Below are 19,791 nucleotides of genomic sequence, written 5' to 3'. Positions count from 1 at the left end.
GAAGAGGGATATAAGAGGAGAGAACTACAGCTCTGAGCATTTTTTAGGATGTAATTATCAGCTACCAGAGGACATTAGAGGGCGTGAGTATAAATAGAAAATTGCAATGCCTAATATTTGACAACTTATAGAGGGAGACACACTAACCTCTCTCTCTCTCACACACACAAACACAGCACAGAAGCTCCACCCACATCATGACATCACACAGGTCCTTACAGTTCTCTGCACTGCTGAGCTCTGTCTCAATGGGGTGAAATAAAACTGGCTGCACTGGAATGAACAAGATAAAAAAGCTGGGAGGCAGATGGTAGATCTTAGGAGAGTGGGAGAGAAAGTGGCTGCGGGGACCAAGGCCAGGGACTCCTTTAACAGTGCAAGCAGATCCATCTGCCTCCCTTTCAGTGTGGCTGGCTAAACCCTGCTTCTCTCCTGAACTTCCTGTTCTGTGTGTGTGTGTGACATTGACATAGCCGTTCTCTAGCCGAAGACAGAGAAGAGTGGGGAAAAGAAAAAGTACTTTGCAAGATCTCTCAGATGACTACATATGATTGATTAAATGCAGTTGTGTTATTCATGGTTTTGCATACAGTGGCGGAAATAATTATTTGACCCCTCACTGATTTTGTAAGTTTGTCCAATGACAAAGAAATGAAAAGTCTCAGAACAGTATCATTTCAATGGTAGGTTTATTGTAACAGTGGCAGATAGCACATCAAAAGGAAAATCGAAAAAATAACTTTAAATAAAAGATAGCAACTGATTTGCATTTCATTGAGTGAAATAAGTATTTGAACCCTCTAACAAAAAAAGACTTAATACTTGGTGGAAAAACCCTTGTTTGCAAGCACAGAGGTCAAACGTTTCTTGTAATTGATGACCAAGTTTGCGCACATTTTAGGAGGAATGTTGGTCCACTCCTCTTTGCAGATCATCTCTAAATCCCTAAGGTTTCGAGGCTGTCTCTGCAACTCTGAGCTTGAGCTCCCTCCATAGGTTTTCGATTGGATTAAGGTCCGGAGACTGACTGGGCCACTCCATGACCTTAATGTGCTTCTTCTTGAGCCACTCCTTTGTTGCCTTTGCTGTATGTTTTGGGTCATTGTCGTGCTGGAACACCCATCCACGACCCATTTTCAGTTTCCTGGCAGAGGGAAGGAGGTTGTCGCTCAGGATTTCACGATACATGGCTCCGTCCATTTTCCCGTTTATGCGAATAAGTTGTCCTGTGCCCTTAGCAGAAAAACACCCCCAAAGCAAAATGTTTCCACCCCCATGCTTGACGGTGGGGACGGTGTTTTGGGGGTCATAGGCAGCATTTTTCTTCCTTCAAACACAGCGAGTTGAGTTAATGCCAAAGAGCTCTATTTTGGTCTCATCAGACCACAGCACCTTCTCCCAGTCACTCTCTGAATCATTCAGGTGTTCATTGGCAAACTTCAGACGGGCCTGCACATGTGCCTTCCTGAGCAGGGGGACCTTGCGAGCCCTGCAGGATTTTAATCCATTGCGGTGTAATGTGTTTCCAATGGTTTTCTTGGTGACTGTGGTCCCTGCTAATTTGAGGTCATTAACTAACTCCTCCCGTGTAGTTCTAGGATGCTTTTTCACCTTTCTCAGAACCATTGACACCCCACGAGGTGAGATCTTGCGTGGAGCCCCAGAGCGAGGTCGATTGATGGTCATTTTGTGCTCCTTCCATTTTCGAACAATCGCACCAACAGTTGTCAACTTCTCTCCCAGCTTCTTGCTAATGGTTTTGTAGCCCATTCCAGCCTTGTGCAGGTCTACAATTTTGTCTCTGACATCCTTGGACAGCTCTTTGGTCTTTCCCATGTTGGAGAGTTTGGAGTCTGCTTGATTGATTGATTCTGTGGACAGGTGTCTTTTATACAGGTGACTAGTTAAGACAGGTGTCCTTAATGAGGGTGACTAATTGAGTAGAAGTGTCTAACCACTCTGTGGGAGCCAGAACTCTTAATGGTTGGTAGGGGTTCAAATACTTATTTCACTCAATGAAATGCAAATCAGTTGCTATCTTTTATTTAAAGTTATTTTTTCGATTTTCCTTTTGATGTGCTATCTGCCACTGTTACAATAAACCTACCATTGAAATGATACTGTTCTGAGACTTTTCATTTCTTTGTCATTGGACAAACTTACAAAATCAGTGAGGGGTCAAATAATTATTTCCGCCACTGTATTTAAGCTCTGTTCACACTTCCATCATATTTTTCAGTTCATCATTGGAGCTTAAAAATACAAATACTTGTGGGATCTGTCATATGATGCATACCAACACCCTATGATATAACAGTATCCGTAGGGTTCCACCACAATGTCTGGAATTTTAATGGGAAGAAAAGCACTGTATATTGTGCTATTCCTCCTGTCAAATATGATGAAATTGCTGACGGACAAGGTTTTTAAATGCAGAATTTACACAGGGCCTGCAGTCTGAAGAAGGGGGGAACGATGTTTATTTTGACCAATAAATTTGGTAAAGAGCTTTGCCAAACCTTATTATTAAAAAAAGATAATACGTCATTCAACTCAATAGTGTTTGAAGCATTTATATGCTACTATGCCTAGATATTTTAAGGGAATGTGTCATCAGAAAATAACCTATTGTTAAATCACATTTTTATGTTTAACATATTGTTTAAGAATTTTTGATGTTATTTTTAATTTTCTATGTCAATATCTGTATTGAAATATAAACTTCAAGATGGTGGCTCACTCCAAACGAAATATAGGAACAGGTGCTCCTAGCATAAATTAGAGGGACACCCACCCTCTAGAATATTTGATTGCAATAAAAAACTATAGTGATGGGCGAGCACACTTCATTTGGACTAGTATAATTTATAAAATTTAATTAAATCACACAATTTTACAATGCACACGTGTATAACATATGAAGATAAATGAAATACAAAACAATATACTATAAAATACAATAAGATCAAGTTAAAAATAAAATGCACTTCATATAAACTGTATAAACTGACATCACCAGATTCATCTGACAAGGTCCACGGAGATTGGCTATATTTGCTGGGATAGTTCCTTGTTTGCACAATAACAGGCTGGCTGTATTATGCCAAAGTTCTTAATAATGTTGGTTAAGGTCCCGTGGGGATATAAATCCACATATAAATACAGATATGTATTAAGAATATTGCTGTATGGGTTTTCAAAGACTTTGGAGTTTCATAGGTAATTTAAACGTCAGTCTTTTGTGCTAATATAGTCCGGTGACTGTTAGTGTTTGTTTGGCCCACATATATTATAGTTGTTTGGTTTGTAGGTTAGGCCTCTTAACTTCCTCAGCGTTGGTGATTTATTCTGGCGAGGGACGAGCGGCGCAGGACTGTGCCGGCGTCTCACTCTGTACTCCTCTAGCCGGCTTACCCAAGATCTCGCGGGAATTCGGACGAGACTTCAGTATATGCTTAGTCCGTACTTGTTTCTCATCCAGCACAATAGGAAGGAAGGTATCTTTTCGGTCTGTAGATCTTAGTTCCGATCGTTTTCAGCTGTCCTTTAATTCAATTTCATAGCATGGCCATGCTTATGACTGCGGAGGTGCTCATTACAGGTGTACGATCCGGTCCAGACGCGTTTCGGGAATTAGCCTTCCCTTTCGTCCTAACCAGCAGCACAAGTGGGGTATTCGCCCCTGTGAAGCTGGTCAGGACAGGCAGAATTTTTGCTGAATAAAATTCTGCATCTCTAGTAATTAATTAATTAATTAACTCCCCCCTCCTTATATAGGCCGCCCTCACACAGGGCTAGTTGCTTTTATTTTGTCCTGTGTGTTGGTCTGACAGGCTCGACTCTATTCAGAGTCTCTCCCTCAGTAGTTGGGGGGAAAAACTTGCTGAAGTTCTGCTTTTATTTTGTCTTAATGTTACAATTTTCTTTTACAGGGTCCCCTGCCTGGCTGGGAGCGTAAGTATGGAGACGGTCTGGCTGCAGGTAGCCGGTAAGTTCTGACAGGGTGTACTCAGTAAGCGGAGCTGTGAGCTCCCTCCCCCCTGTCTCCTCTCCGCTCCGCTCCTGCGCTCCCCTCCTACCTCCTCTGTAATTTGCGGCCGGCCCAGAGATCGTTTTCTCAGCTCCGGTGTATCGGACGCGAGACCGGAAGTGCGTCATTGTCACTTCCGGTCCGGAAAAAAAAAAAAAAAAAAAAGGACGCCGCCGCGATAAAAATTAGCGCGAATTAGCGCAAATTAGCTGATGTGCTTGTGGAGGAGGGGGGGAGGAGCGAATTCGATTAACTTGCTAATAAAACTTCGTTTTTTATAAATGGGTCCCTCAGTGGGGAGCCTGGAGATTTTTGGGGGAGGAGCTGTTACTCCTCCTCCCCTTGGCCCTCCCCTTCCTGCTATATAAGGCCAGGCTGCTGGCAGGGTCAGTGTTGCACTCAGTTCCTGTGTGCAGCTGATCTTGACTTTTGCTGACCCAGTGCTAAGGCTGTGAGAGTACCTACTCTGATCAGAAGGTTCTAGGTTGTTCAGAATTCTTAAAGTCATGACGTCACCATCTCAAGGTAAGATTGACGTCTGCGCTTGACCCCTGAGCGCGTTGAAACCAGCTTTAATAGTGCCTACTTCTTTTCTAGGAAAAGTCGCCCACAAGCAGAAGCACCTGGCCTGTTCCAGTTGTGGCACCCCGTTACCCGACAGCTACGAGTTTCATCGTTGTCCAGGCTGCCGCCCTAGGCCAGCCAATCCTGAGCCGACGGTTGTTGAAATGTTTTCCTGGATGAAGGAGTTCTTGGATACCTCCGTCGCAGAGATCAAGGGGGCGGTCTCCAACAAGAGACCCAGGCAGGCCTCGCCGGGGCCTGTTCCTATGTCAGAAGACGTGATCTCGCTTGGCGAGAATTCTTCCTCTGAGGAAGAGGAGTCGGTCTTTTCTTTTCCGGCGGAGAAGACACAAAGATTACTGCGCTCCATCAGGTCAAGGGACCAGGATGTTGAGCATGGGGAAGCTCCACACTCCACCGCTAGGGGGCCAAGGGCCTTCAAAGTGGACGAGTCGCTTAAAAGACTAATGGCGACCGAATGGAAACATCCAGAAAAAGGACCGGTCTTAACCAAGAGGTTTAAGCTGATGTTCCCCCTACAGGACGGGGACTCCCTGGATTGGGTCCCTCCGCCTAAGGTGGATATGGCGATAGCCAAGCTTTCTAAAAGAACTTTGGTACCTTCCGATGACGGGAGTAACCTGAAGGATCCCCTGGATAGACGCGCAGAATGTTCGCTTAGGCGCAACTATGCTGCGGCGTCCGCCTCTGCCTCCGTGGCCATAGCCGGTACCGAGGTGTCTGAGTTCATTCGCGCCCGTACGCTGAAGATCCAGGCAGACATAGACTCGGGAATCGCCAGAGATGACATTCTGGATCAATTCAAGACCCTTCTATTAGGCATTGATTTTTTGGCGGATGCGTCTCAGCAGCAGCTAAGGCTTGCTGCCAAGTCAATGGCTTTGTCTGCTGCCAGCAGACGGCCCTTATGGCTGAAGCCCTGGGTAGCGGACAACATGTCAAAATTTAATTTGTGCTCCCTCCCTTACGAGCCTGGCAGGTTGTTCGGCTCCGAGCTAGACCGCCTCATGGAGAGTCTAGCAGACAAGAAGGGAAAATCACTCCCTCAGCAATCCTTTCGAGGACGTGGGAGAGGCAGAGGGGGGAGATTCCAAGGAAGAGAGAGAAACCAGAGACGTTCCGAAATTAACAAGAGAGGTAGAGGTCGCGGTCGCGGGAACCGCAGGGCTGAGCAATGACTCTCGGCAGCCCGTCACCTCCCCGTCCCCACCCCCCTCACTCCCACACGAATCTCCCTGCCTGAATCCTCCAGTAGGAGGTCGTTTATTTTTGTTCAGAAATTTTTGGGAGAAAATAATTCCAGATCCTTGGGTGCTGCAGGTCATCAGCACCGGTTACAGGATCGATTTCAGTTCCCAACCTCAAGAGAGGTTCGTCCTCACAGGACGTCTAACACCCAGCAGACAACTGATCCTGGAAGACTCTGTACTCCAGTACATTGTCAAAGGGGCCTTAGAGGAGGTTCCTCCTCAAGAGCTCGGTCAGGGAGTGTATTCTCCCATCTTTCTCGTTCCAAAGCCGTCAGGAGACTGGCGCATGATTATCGATCTGCGTTACCTAAATCGGTTTATCAGAAAGAAGCGTTTCCGGATGGAAACCATTCGCTCAGTCCTCAACATCCTGAACCCGGCAGACGTGATGGTGACGATAGATCTGAAGGACGCTTACCTTCATGTTCCTATCTGTCCGGCCCACAGGAAATATCTCAGAGTTGCTGTCTGCATAAAGGAGGTAGTGAAGCACTACCAGTTTGCTGTGTTGCCTTTTGGCATCTCCTCTGCGCCACACACCTTCACAAAGGTTGTGGCTCCTGTGGTCGCCCACTTAAGGCTCCTCGGCTTAGAAGTCGTCCCCTATTTAGACGACTGGCTTTTAAAAGCCGCGTCCGCAGACATCTTACAAGCCCAGCTTCAACAAGCTCTCCACACTCTGCAGAGCCTGGGGTGGCTCGTGAATTGGGACAAATCAGAGTTGGTCCCCTCTACCACAAGGCGGTTTCTGGGGTTTGTGATAGATTCACAACTAATGACCCTATATCTGTCTCCACAGAGGAGAGACAAAGTAATAAAAGCTGCAGAGTTTCTCCTACCCCCCAGACGGGTGTCTATTCGGGTTCTCATGAGGATGTTAGGCCACATGTCAGCGTCTGCAGAGGCAGTACCTTGGGCCTTGTGGCATCTTCGGCCACTACAAGAGGAAGTCTTAGCGGTTTGGAATCGCAAACCCAGAGACCTAGATCGGAATCACTCCCTGTCTGCAGAAGTCCGTTCCTCCCTCAGGTGGTGGAAGAACCTAGTGGATGGAATGCCTCTAACCCAACCTACTTGGGTGATCCTGACCACGGACGCCTCCCTTCTGGGCTGGGGAGCCCATCTGGGACACAATACAGTTCAGAATACCTGGAATCCTCAGGAGAGACTCCTGTCGTCCAATCTGAGGGAGCTAAGGGCGGTGAGGTTAGCCCTCAATCACTTCTCACCTCTCATCCAAGGTCAAGCCGTGAGAGTACGGACCGACAACACGACTGTGGTTGCTTATCTAAACAGACAGGGAGGAACGAGATCCCGGACCCTCCTGAGGGAGGTGGGATTGATTTTATCTTGGGCAGAGAGCAATCTATCTCATCTAGTGGCAGTTCACATCAGAGGGGATCTCAATATAGTAGCAGATCGTCTAAGTCGGGGCCTTCCGGTACCAGGAGAATGGTCCCTGAACGACAACATCTTCTCCAGGATAGTCCAACGCTGGGGGACTCCAGAGATCGATTTGATGGCAACCCGTCTGAATGCCAAAGTAAGCAAATTCTGCTCCTTGTACAAGGAGGACAATCCGGTAGCGATAGATGCTCTGTCCATAACATGGAGGTTCAGGCTGGCCTATGTATTCCCTCCAATTTCCATGATACCAAGGGTATTGATGAAGATCAAGCAAGACCAGACCTCAGTGATAGCCATCATCCCATTCTGGCCGAAGAGGTCTTGGTTCACCCAGCTCATGCAGATGAGTCAGGGCAATTATTGGAGACTTCCCCTAATACAGGACCTTGTGTATCAGGACACAGGTCCCTGTCTAGATCTGAGGAGACTCAGTCTGACAGCCTGGAGACTGACCGGTCCCTTCTAGAAGCTAGAGGGCTTTCGGTGGAGGTCCTGAGAACAATCTCTCACTCCAGAGCGGATTCTACGAATCAGAAATATTCCCGCATATTCAAGATATTTATGCGATGGTGCACGGATAGAGAGGTAGTTTCCTCAGATCCTCCTCTCTCTGAGATTCTTCAATTCCTGCAAGATGGTCTAGACAAGGGTCTAAGCCCATCTACATTGAGAGCTCACGTCGCTGCCTTGTCAGCATGCCTTGGTAAGCCAATTTCTCAGGACCCCCTAATTAAGAGGTTCCTTAAGGGTGCTCAGAGGCTTAGGCCCAGCATCCAGAGACCAATCCCTGAGTGGGAGCTGCCAGTGGTCCTAAGGGGGTTGTGCTCCCCCCCTTCGAGCCTTTGGAACAGGTAGACTTAAAGTACCTTTCCCTCAAGGTTGCCTTTCTCATGGCCATAACATCAGCCAAGAGGGTTGGGGAGCTCCAGGCTCTGGGGGCAGCGGAACCATACTTAAGTTTTCTGCAGGACAAGGTCCTGTTAAGATTTCTGCCTACCTTTTTACCAAAGGTTCCTTCGTTTGCGAACACCAACCAGACGATAACACTGCCGGTGTTCTCTCCTACCTCTAACTCTCCTGAGGAGGAAAGATTACTTTCCTTGGACATCACAAGAGTCCTTAGAATTTATTTGAATAGAACGGAAGAGTTCAGGAGATCAGAAAACCTGCTGATCTCTTATTCGGGGAACAATAAAGGGCTCAAGGTTTCCAAGCCCACCTTGAGTAGATGGATTAAGGACACTATTAAGCTGACTTTTACGTCCCAAGGCTTACCACCGCCATCTTTCTTATCTGCCCATTCTACAAGGGCAGTTTCTACATCATATGCGGAAAGGAAGCTAATCCCCTTAGAGCAGATTTGTGCGGCTGCCTCGTGGAGCACGCAAAACACCTTTATTGCCCATTACCGCCTAGAGAATAGGCGTTCTGAGGGAACAGCCTTTGGACGGTCCGTGTTAGATGCTGCTCGTCCATAGGTCAGCTCTCTAACTCCTGTGGGATTATTAGCTACTTAGTGCTAGTCCTTTGCCCTCCCAAGATTTGTGTGAGGTTCCTTGCTACTTCCCCACTTGTGCTGCTGGTTAGGACGAAAGGGAAGCGTCAATTTTGACGTAAATTTGTTTTCCCTTAGTCCTAACAGCAGCACACAAATATCCCTCCCTCTATGCTGTTATGTTTACTTGTTATAAAAAGCAACTAGCCCTGTGTGAGGGCGGCCTATATAAGGAGGGGGGAGTTAATTAATTAATTAATTACTAGAGATGCAGAATTTTATTCAGCAAAAATTCCACCTGTCCTGACCAGCTTCACAGGGGCGAATACCCCACTTGTTCTGCTGTTAGGACTAAGGGAAAACAAATTTACGTCAAAATTGACGCTTCCCTTCATCAATATCTGTATTGAAACAAAAACCATAAATCCTGCAGTTTTTGCGCTGGCGACTAAGCCTCATAATAGGCACAACTTTTTGGTGAGTACAGGTCATTTTACTTCAGTTATCCGCCATTCTAATCCTGTCTATAATGATATCCCCTCTATGTATAGATCAGACAGGATCCACCATTCAGGATGGGTGATTGTCAAAGCTTATCTATTCTTTCCTTGTACAATGACCTCTGCACAGGTCACAGAGCATGCCTAGAAGACGCTCCCATATAAGTCAATGAAGTCCCCTCCAGACCATTGTGGCTATGGCCCATGGAGCAGCCATAAAGCAATTTTTTTATGTTTTCTAAATTCTGTTAAAGGCTATGTACACCATTGGGGCAATTTCTTTTTTATCAGTGCATTGTACTCATTATGAGCTAAAAATAATTTTTTCTATTGGTGTTTATTAAAAATATGGAGCCCTTTTCTCAGTCCAGAGCCGAGATGCTCTACTAGAAGAATCTTAATTTTCTCTCTGCTCCGTCAGGCAGGGAGCTGACAGGCTACTTATCTCTGCTCTCTGACCTTATAAACACTCATCAAAGCTTAATCCTTTTCTTACTGATATGAATGTGAAAAAAGGATTCTGAAACCGTGCTGGCCACAAAGTAGGAGCACCACTGATTATGCCTGTGTGCTTTGGAGGGAAGTGGTTAATAGATACTGCTAAATGGATTAGCGGAGCTTTGTCCAAATAGGGTTCTATTCATAGATGGAGAGACTACACTTACTATAAAGTAACATTGGGATGGTCACTCTGATGTAAGAGATCAAACGACCCAGCTAACCTAAACTACTTGTAAACAACAGTCCAGTATATTATAATATATGGTTTGATATATGAGTCTCAGTACCTAGAATATAATATGCCCAAGTACTCACATTTGCTTCTAGTGCTCTGCGTCAACGGGCTCTGAGACGCGACAGTCAGTAAAGCCGATGATTCGATGAATAGGAGCAGTCTTCTGTTTCCTCTGTCAGCGTGCACGGTCCCGGCCGGTGACGCGCGCGCGATGGAAACTCCGCTGATAGCTTTGGAAAACGAAAGTTCCGTCTGACGTCACACCTTGGACGGATGCCTGCTTGGGTCACAATACCTCCGATGCGTTTCAGAATTCACGGATTCCTTCCCCAGGGATGGTTAGTGACCGCTTCAATGTAGATGTATATAGGCATTCGTTTCCATAGTTACCAGGTCTCCTAATTACTGCTAATATACTCCATTAACAGCGTGATGGATATGTTATAGTACTATTGCCCTTAATGACTGTGCAAAGTACAAATTACAACGTGCAAAGAGGGGGAGGAGAAATATATTATCACTGTATATTATTGTATATTATTTTCTTTGAGATCTTCCAAAGATTAGCACCATCTCAAATTTATAAAAAGGCAAATAATTCTATCTCTTGGTTAAGTCCCTTTGGGGCGAGAGTGTCTCGATTATATATCCATTTAGTTTCATTTCTTGACATTAATTTGATATAATCACCCCCTCTTTTGTCCGGAATAATTTTTTCTATTGCTCCAAAGATGGATCCTAAAAAACTGCCCCCATGCTTATCTGCATAATGGTATGAGAGTGGATGCCCTACGAACTTCTTTTTAATATTTCTTATATGTTCCTTTATCCTTGTTTGGAGGCTCCTTTTTGTCCTCCCTACATATATTTTAGCACATGGGCATTTTATAAAGTAGATTACGCCAATTGTATGGCAAGTTAAATAGCTATCTATTTTGTACACCTTGTTTACACCCTCTATTGTTTCTATTGGTCCACTATGTTTAACATGCTGGCAGGCTTTGCAAGTTTTACAAGGGAAAAAAACACGTTTCTTCCTTGTGGTTTCTGAATTTTGATTTCTTTGGGTTTTTACAGAGGGGGCCACCAAATTACCCAAGTTCTGTGCCCTTTTAAATATGAAACACGGATATTGGGGAATTTTGTCCCCTATAACTTTGTCCTGTTTTAAAATATCCCAATGGCGTTTAACAATTCTTCTGAGAAGGAACTCTCTTTCATTGTATGGAGTAATGATAGGAACTTTGAAAATAGTGGTATCTTCTTTGTTCTTTTCACCTGTTGCAGTTTTTTCTTTTTTTCTCTGGAGGAGAGTTTGTTTGTCTATCTATTTGTGCTATTTCATGTTTGATTTGCTCCAGTTTATCTTTTTTATAACCTTTTTCTTCAAATTTATTCTGCAAGGTATTAGCTTCCTTATTGAATTGTGCCAGGGTTGTACAGTTACGCCGCAACCTAATGTATTGGCTCCGTGGGATATTAGTTAACCAGATTGGTAGGTGACAACTGTCAAGGGAAATAAAACTATTACTGTTTGTGGGTTTTGTATATGTTTGTGTCTGAATCTGGTTATTTTGGATACTAATCGTTAGATCTAGAAAATGTATCTGTTGTGAACTACAAAATGGGGTAAATTGAAGGTAAAAATCATTTTTATTAATTTCAACTAAAAATTCATTTAAAAGATCCTCCCCACCCTTCCAAATAAAAATATCATCAATAAAACGTTACCAGAGGACCAGATTCGCCCGAAGATGTCTACTGGGAAAGATGGCAGACTCCTCCCATCTCCCCATGTATAGATTTGCGAAACTCGATGCAAATCTGGTCCCCATAGCCGTACCCCATGTCTGTAAATAAAAATGTTCCTCAAATTTAAAAAAATTATGTCCCAAGATGAATAGGATACATTCTCCTATGAAACTCGATTTGTTCAGAGGGTAGTGTGCCATCCTTCTTTTAAAAAATATTCTGTAGCTTCCTTCCCCTTATGGTTTTTGATTACGGTATATAGGGAAGTGATATCCAGGTTGCCCAAAATGTATCCCTGTTCCCATTTAATTGATTCCAGGATTCGCAGAATATGCTGGGTATCTTTGAGTTAAGCCGGTAGTTTTTGAACGTATTTCTGTAGGATTACGTCAATATATTTCGATAGATTAGATGTCAAACTACCAATACCTGATATGATCGGCCTACTGGGTGGGTTAGTGGTGTTTTTGTGTATTTTTGGCAAATAATAAAAAATTGCTATACGGGGATTGGGGATGTTTTCAAATTCCGCCTCATCCTTAGTCACTAGCCCCAGTCTTTTCCCTTTCACTATTAGTTTGTTTAGATCCTGTTTAAATTGTTGTGTTGGGTTACATTTAACCAATTTATAGGTTTTGTTATCCCCCAACATTCGCATAGATTCGATGTAGTATTGATCGCAATCTAGGATAACAATTACCCCCCCCCCCCTTCCTTATCAGCAGGGCGGATGATGATATTATTATTACTCTGTAATGTTTTTATACTTTCCTGTTCATTTCGACTTACGTTTTGTTTGTATTTTCTTTTTAGGTTGATTTTCCCTAAGTCCATCAAGACTAGATGTTCAAATGTTCTTAAAGCTTCCGAAAAATTCACCCACAGGGTCAAAGTATGAGCGTTTTTTCGAATGGGTATTCACACAAGCCTTTTTAATTGCTGCTGGTTCAGTTACCTCAATTTTGCGTTGATTGCGCGAGTCACTAATATAGTTTATTTCTGCGTCAGTGTTATTACTAGTTTTTTTTGTTGTTTTGAAAATAGAATTCTTTTTCTTCTTGTTTGTATTTATAGAACATACATTCAGTGGATGATTTTTTTTTTATAAAAAATTTTTTTAAGGGCAAGATTCCTCAAGAATTTCTTAATTCCTATAAAACCCTGGAATGGATTAAATTGAGCAGATGGCGCAAAGTTTAGGCCTTTTTGGAGTAGTTGTATATCACTAGTGTTGAGTGGGTATTTGCTCAGATTGTATATTTTCTGTCCCGTCAATTGGTTCTTTCCTTTGGAGGTTTTCTTCCCTCTCTTTCCTCTTTTTGTTTTTTTCCGGATGAGCATGGTTGAAAAAAATCCTTTTTCACACTTTTCTTAATAATTTTATTTTTGGTTTTATTTGTGTTCTGCTCAGGTGTGTTTATTTTAGCTGTAAAATTAAATATTGCTACTTTTTCTTTTTACTATAGTACTATAACTAGTACTTGGATGTACAGGTATGATGCTTATATTTTCTGATGTATCTCCCAATATGCTAAATCTATTGGAGGTTTCTAAAGGGCTATCTTTTGTTCTTCTCTTGGGACTATTTTCTCTAACTAACTGTTTGTTGTTGACATGTATTATTGGAGTGAGGGGAGCTTGTCGGGTATGGTTCTCTGGGTCATTTGTTGCCAGGGGGATTTCAGAACTGGTTTCATGAGTTGTTAAATCTCTGCTATCTAGCAGAGTGTCCTCACATATGATTTCATCTATAGTACTATAGTAAGAGTTATCCAGTCTGTCCCTCTTAGTACCACCTTCCCCCATCATTAATTGCGGGATGGAGTCCCGTTCAAATTTCAGTTTCTTTTTCTCTATAATTTCACCCTCTTTCATTTTATTCCTATTTTTTTTATAGATTTTTGCAATTGTATAATGTCCGGATGATTAGAGAATGGTTTTAGAGACTCAAATAAAGCTGCAATCTCTCTATTTGTCCTAATTAATACTTTTTTTCTTTTTTTCAATAATAAATTGTATGGTATTTCTAGAGAAACTGTGGAACATCTCGTTCCATTCTTTTAATGTATTGATATCACCTACATCTCCTGCCAAAGTTTTAAAGACCTTCAAACCTTTCGGGATGACGTCCCATTCTAGATATTTTTCAAGGGAGGCCACTTCCCACATGTCTCTCATTTCACTTATTAATAATCTTTCAAATTTTTTCATTCTGCTTATAGCTTCTTCTATTTACCAGGTCTCCTAATTACTGCTAATATACTCCATTAACAGCGTGATGGATATGTTATAGTCCTATTGCCCTTAATGACTGTGCAAAGTACAAATTACAACGTGCAAAGAGGGGGAGGAGAAATAAATTATCACTGTATATTATTTTCTTTGAGATCTTACAAAGATTAGCACCATCTCAAATTTTTAAAAAAGGCAAATAATTCTATCTCTTTATTAAGGAAAGAACCAATTGACGGGACAGAAAATATACAATCTGAGCAAATACCCACTCAACACTAGTGATATAAAACTACTCCAAAAAGGCCTAAACTTTGCGCCATCTGCTCAATTTAATCCATTCCAGGCTTTTATAGGAATTAAGAAATTCTTGAGGAATCTTGCCCTTAAAAAATATTTTTATAAAAAAATCATCCACTGAATGTATGTTCTATAAATACAAACAAGAAGAAAAAGAATTCTATTTTCAAAACAACAAAAAAAACTAGTAATAACACTGACGCAGAAATAAACTATATTAGTGACTCGCGCAATCAACGCAAAATTGAGGTAACTGAACCAGCAGCAATTAAAAAGGCTTGTGTGAATACCCACTTGAAAAAACGCTCATACTTTAACTCTGTGGGCGAATTTTCGGAAGCTTTAAGAACATTTGAACATCTAGTCTTGATGGACTTAAGGAAAATCAACCTAAAAAGAAAATACAAACAAAACTTATGTCGAAATGAACAGGAAAGTATAAAAATATTACAGAGTAATAATAATATCATCATCCGCCCTGCTGATAAGGGGGGGGGGAATTGTTATCCTAGATTACGATCAATACTACATCGAATCTATGCGAATGTTGGGGGATAACAAAACCTATAAATTGGTTAAATGTAACCCAACACAACAATTTAAACAGGATCTAAACAAACTAATAGTGAAAGGGAAAAGACTGGGGCTAGTGACTATGGATGAGGCGGAATTTATAAACATCCCCAATCCCCGTATAGCAATTTGTTATTATTTGCCCAAAATACACAAAAACACCACTAACCCACCTGGTAGGGCGATCATATCAGGTATTGGTAGTTTGACATCTAATCTATCAAAGTATATTGACGTAATCCTACAGAAATACGTTCAAAAACTACCGGCTTATCTCAAAGATACCCAGTGTAACGGAACGCCTAACACCCCGACCGGGTACCTCCGTCGATAGCTGCTCCTAGTGCTTCCAGAGGACTCCAAGCACTCCACTTGACACCGTCAGCGCTGCAGACCCCACGAACTGCCGAAGCTTGGTTGAGGTCTCGCCGTCTCCTACCCACCCTGGACCTACGACAAGGCTCCAGGCTCCAGTGGGTGAACCTCTCCTAAATCCAGAGACAGGAACCAGGAACAAGCTCTTACAAGAGCTTATACTCAGGGGAGTATTATGATATAGCAATCCCCAAGAGTGTAGTTATCCCATCCCCCAAACATGAGCCAAGACTTCATAAAGGGGCAAAGCAGGAACTCTTTAATGGGTTATTTTTCAGCCTTTTATGCAGGTCTCCTAGCAAGGGACACTCCCCCATGGGCCCTTGTAAAAGACTGTGACAGTTTATATTTTAGCCAATCACATGCATTTACAGTATTGAAACCCTCCCAGCAATTGTACACAAAATCCCCTTCCCTCTGTCTGTAACGCAATCAACAAAATACAATGAGCATTGTCTGAGACGCAATTACCTAACACACTGGCATTGTCTGAGCCGCAATCCACAAAATACAATTGCCAAACGTAATGGGCTAACTTAATCACTACCAGACAGAAAACACACATTTTTCCCAACACACAGAAAACACCTCAAAACCCCACACATCCCCATAATGTATACATCCATGGATAGCTCTGATCTGGGTGAACAACATATCCAAAAATCACCCAGATCCGAGCAGGGGTTCCCAAATTCTATGGAAGTCACATTTGGCTGGCCGCAAGCATGGCTTTCCTGCCCAAAACAGTTCCACAGATTTAAGCTGTGCGGCCAGTCTGTCTTCTCCTTCAAAGTTAGTATGGGCCATAATCCTGGGGCAGGAGGCTGGCAAACAGCCCCCTCCAAAACACTGTGGCGAGGTTGGTTTCGCCACACATCTCCCCCTCCCAGGGAAGACTAACCAGATACCTGACCTCACGCCGGTCAGTATCTGAGTTAGTCTGGCAGTCCACCCACAACCCAATACTGGACCTGTTGAATTTTGGGGCCTGACTCTGTTCTGTATGTCCCCAGCTGTTGATTGGGCATCTGCTACTCCTTGCTTCCTTGTGGTTCTCTAGCTTGGAGCTGTAGGAACTTGGTGGGCAGAGGCCGACTGCGCTCTGCCCAGATGCCAGCTCTTCCGCTGTGGTAGCCAGTGGGGAGTCAGCCTCTGGACAAGAGGATAGGGGAGGGCAGAGGCCGACTGCACTCTGCCCAGATGCCAGATCTTCCGCTGGGGTAGCCTGTGGGAAGTCCGGCTCTGGAGCAGAGGATAGGGGAGGGCAGAGGCCGACTGCGCTCTGCCCAGATGCCAGCTCTTCCGCTGGGGTAGCCTGTGGGAAGTCCGGCTCTGGAGCAGAGGATAGGGGAGGGCAGAGGCTGACTGCGTTCTGCCCAGATGCCAGCTCTTCCGCTGGGGTAGCCTGTGGGAAGTCCGGCTCTGGAGAAGAGGATAAGGGAGGGCAGAGGCCGCCTGCGCTCTGCCCAGATGCCAGCTCTTCCGCTGGGGTAGCCTGTGGGAAGTCCGGCTCTGGAGAAGAGGATAGGGGAGGGCAGAGGCCGACTGCGCTCTGCCCAGATGCCAGCTCTTCCGCTGGGGTAGCCTGTGGGAAGTCCGGCTCTGGAGAAGAGGATAGGGGAGGGCAGAGGCCAACTGCGCTCTGCCCAGATGCCAGCTCTTCCGCTGGGATGGGGTCAGGGAATCCTGCCCCCAGGACCTTGTTGTGGATCAGCTGTGGAGAGGAGGGATCATTTACCTCCTCCTCCTGGCATTCCTGCAGGGTTGGTGGGGGATCCGTACCGGCTGTCCAGCATCCCGGTAGGCCTGGTGCAGAGATTGCGGTCCCATCTGCACTATCAGAGTTAGGGGTGCTGTCCCCCTGTGGTTGGGGAGAGAGAATGGTTGTCTCCTCTCCCTTCAAAGTACACTGCCGCTGGGGAGTGAGACCGACTGTCTCCACTACCCGTGATGCTGGTTGTTGCAGGGGTGAGGGACCGACCATCTCCTCCCCCTGGACTCCCAGTGGCAGTTGGGGATCTGGGCCGCCTCCCCAGCCACCCTGTTGGGCCGGTGGAGTGATTACGGTCCCATCTCCACCTGCCGACTGGGGTTCCTCCCAGTACCAGTCTATGAAGTCCCCTACCTCCACAGTTGGTGAGGAAGTAGGGGATACTTCAGCTGTGACTTGCCAGGGGTAGGGCTGCAGGTCTGGGCCTGGTATCCAACTGTCTTTTATCTTGTGCTGGGCTTGAATGGAGCGAAACAACTGTTGATAATCTTGCTCCAGCTCCCTCTCCCTTTGGACAAGAAAGGTCTGATCTGCCCTCACCCTACTAGTTGTAGGCCAATTGTGCAAGTCCCCCCTGTAGTCAGTAATGTCCCAAAATCTAGATTCTTCTGTGCTCCCAAAGTCAATGTCTTCAAAAGACTCCCACAATAACCCAGGGCAATTATATTCCTCACCTTCGGGCTTGGCGTACTCCTCCATCCATGGAGACTGTCGTACTGTGTCCCACCATAGTGCTTGGTAAGCGTCATCCAGCCAGGTTGCCTGCCATACCAGTGTCTCAAGCTCTGACACCCACTCCGTCAATGGTTGCTCTCCCAGTAGAGGTAGTCGCAGCGCCAATCGCATTCGTAATCTCTGCTCCTCACTGGGAAGACTCTCACCCCTCCGATGCTGCACGTCCTCCAGGGCCTGGTGCCATACGCCTTTCCGCTCGGCATCCCTGTAATCCGGGTGATCTTCCTCATGGAATGCTGTGCAGGAACCAACGGCATCCATATTGCTGTAGCCAGGGGCGCTGTACGGATACTAGCGTTGCCCTCAATTTTGTAAATCCACGAACGGTGTCTCCGAGCTGCTTCTCCTCACACTAGGACGCCATCCCACTGCTTGCCACCAATGTTACGGAACGCCTAACACCCCGATCGGGTACCTCCGTCGATAGCTGCTCCTAGTGCTTCCAGAGGACTCCAAGCACTCCATTTGACACCGTCAGCGCTGCAGACCCCACGAAGACGCTTGGTTGAGGTCTCGCCGTCTCCTACCCACCCTGGACCTACGACAAGGCTCCAGGCTCCAGTGGGTGAACCTCTCCTAAATCCAGAGACAGGAACCAGGTACAAGCTCTTACAAGAGCTTATACTCAGGGGAGTATTATGATATAGCAATCCCTAAGAGCGTAGTTATCCCATCCCCCAAACATGAGCCAAGACTTCATAAAGGGGCAAAGCAGGAACTCTTTAATGGGTTATTTTTCAGCCTTTTATGCAGGTCTCCTAGCAAGGGACACTCCCCCTGGGGCCCTTGTAAAAGACTGTGACAGTTTATATTTTAGCCAATCACATGCATTTACAGTATTGAAACCCTCCCAGCAATTGTACACAAAATCCCCTTCCCTCTGTCTGTAACGCAATCAACAAAATACAATGAGCATTGTCTGAGACGCAATTACCTAACACACTGGCATTGTCTGAGCCGCAATCCACAAAATACAATTACCAAACGTAATGGGCTAACTTAATCACTACCAGACAGAAAACACACATTTTTCCCAACACACAGAAAACACCTCAAAACCCCACACATCCCCATAATGTATACATCCATGGATAGCTCTGATCTGGGTGAACAACATATCCAAAAATCACCCAGATCCGAGCAGGGGTTCCCGAATTCCATGGAAGTCACATTTGGCCGGCTGCAAGCATGGCTTTCCTGCCCAAGGTGAATGGTTATGCGTGGAAACGCAGGAAAAAAGACCAGGTGTACAGCGCCAAAGACCCTTGGATGGGTAAAGTTTGAAGTTGGATCCCTTTAGTCAAAATTACGGACCACAACTACTTAGGGTCCGTAATTTTGACTAAAGGGATCCAACTTCAAACTTTACCCATCCAAGGGTCTTTGGCGCCGTACACCTGGTCTTTTTTCCTGCGTTTCCACGCATAACCATTCACCTTCCGAATCTCCTACCCTGTGCTCATCAGGGTTAGGTATCGACCAGTGGCAGCCAGCCCTCCTACATCCACCAGATATCCATTCACCTCTGCCCTCCTTTGGCGCCCTGCAATAGTTTTTCTCGGACCCTCGAATAGAAGGTCTGGTGATTAACCCTCTTTTTTTTCTTCTTCCGCTCTGACTTTCCTGCCCAAAACAGTTCCACAGATTTAAGCTGTGCGGCCGGTATGTCTTCTCCTTCAAAGTTAGTATGGGCCATAATCCTGGGGCAGGAGGCTGGCAAACAGCCCCCTCCAAAACACTGTGGTGAGGTTGGTTTCGCCACACCCAGCATATTCTGCGAATCCTGGAATCAATTAAATGGGAACAGGGATACATTTTGGGCACCCTGGATGTCACTTCCCTATATACCAGGGGTACTCAACTGGCGGACCGCGGTCCAAATACGGACCGCGGCCGCCAGCTGTCCGGACCCCGGCCATCCTTCAGAGCGCTCCTCCAATCGATTCAGTTCAGAGTGATCCGATCCGTTTGAACCGGCTCAGCTCAGTCACAGCACACAGCAATGCTGACAGAGACGCTCAGCTCACCTCACGCTGGCAGCAGGAGCCTG

The sequence above is a fragment of the Bufo bufo genome, chromosome 9, assembly GCF_905171765.1.
Source record: "Bufo bufo chromosome 9, aBufBuf1.1, whole genome shotgun sequence".
Classification (NCBI taxonomy): domain Eukaryota; kingdom Metazoa; phylum Chordata; class Amphibia; order Anura; family Bufonidae; genus Bufo; species Bufo bufo.
The sequence above is the reverse complement of the archived record's forward strand: the minus strand, read 5'-3'. Positions refer to the sequence as shown.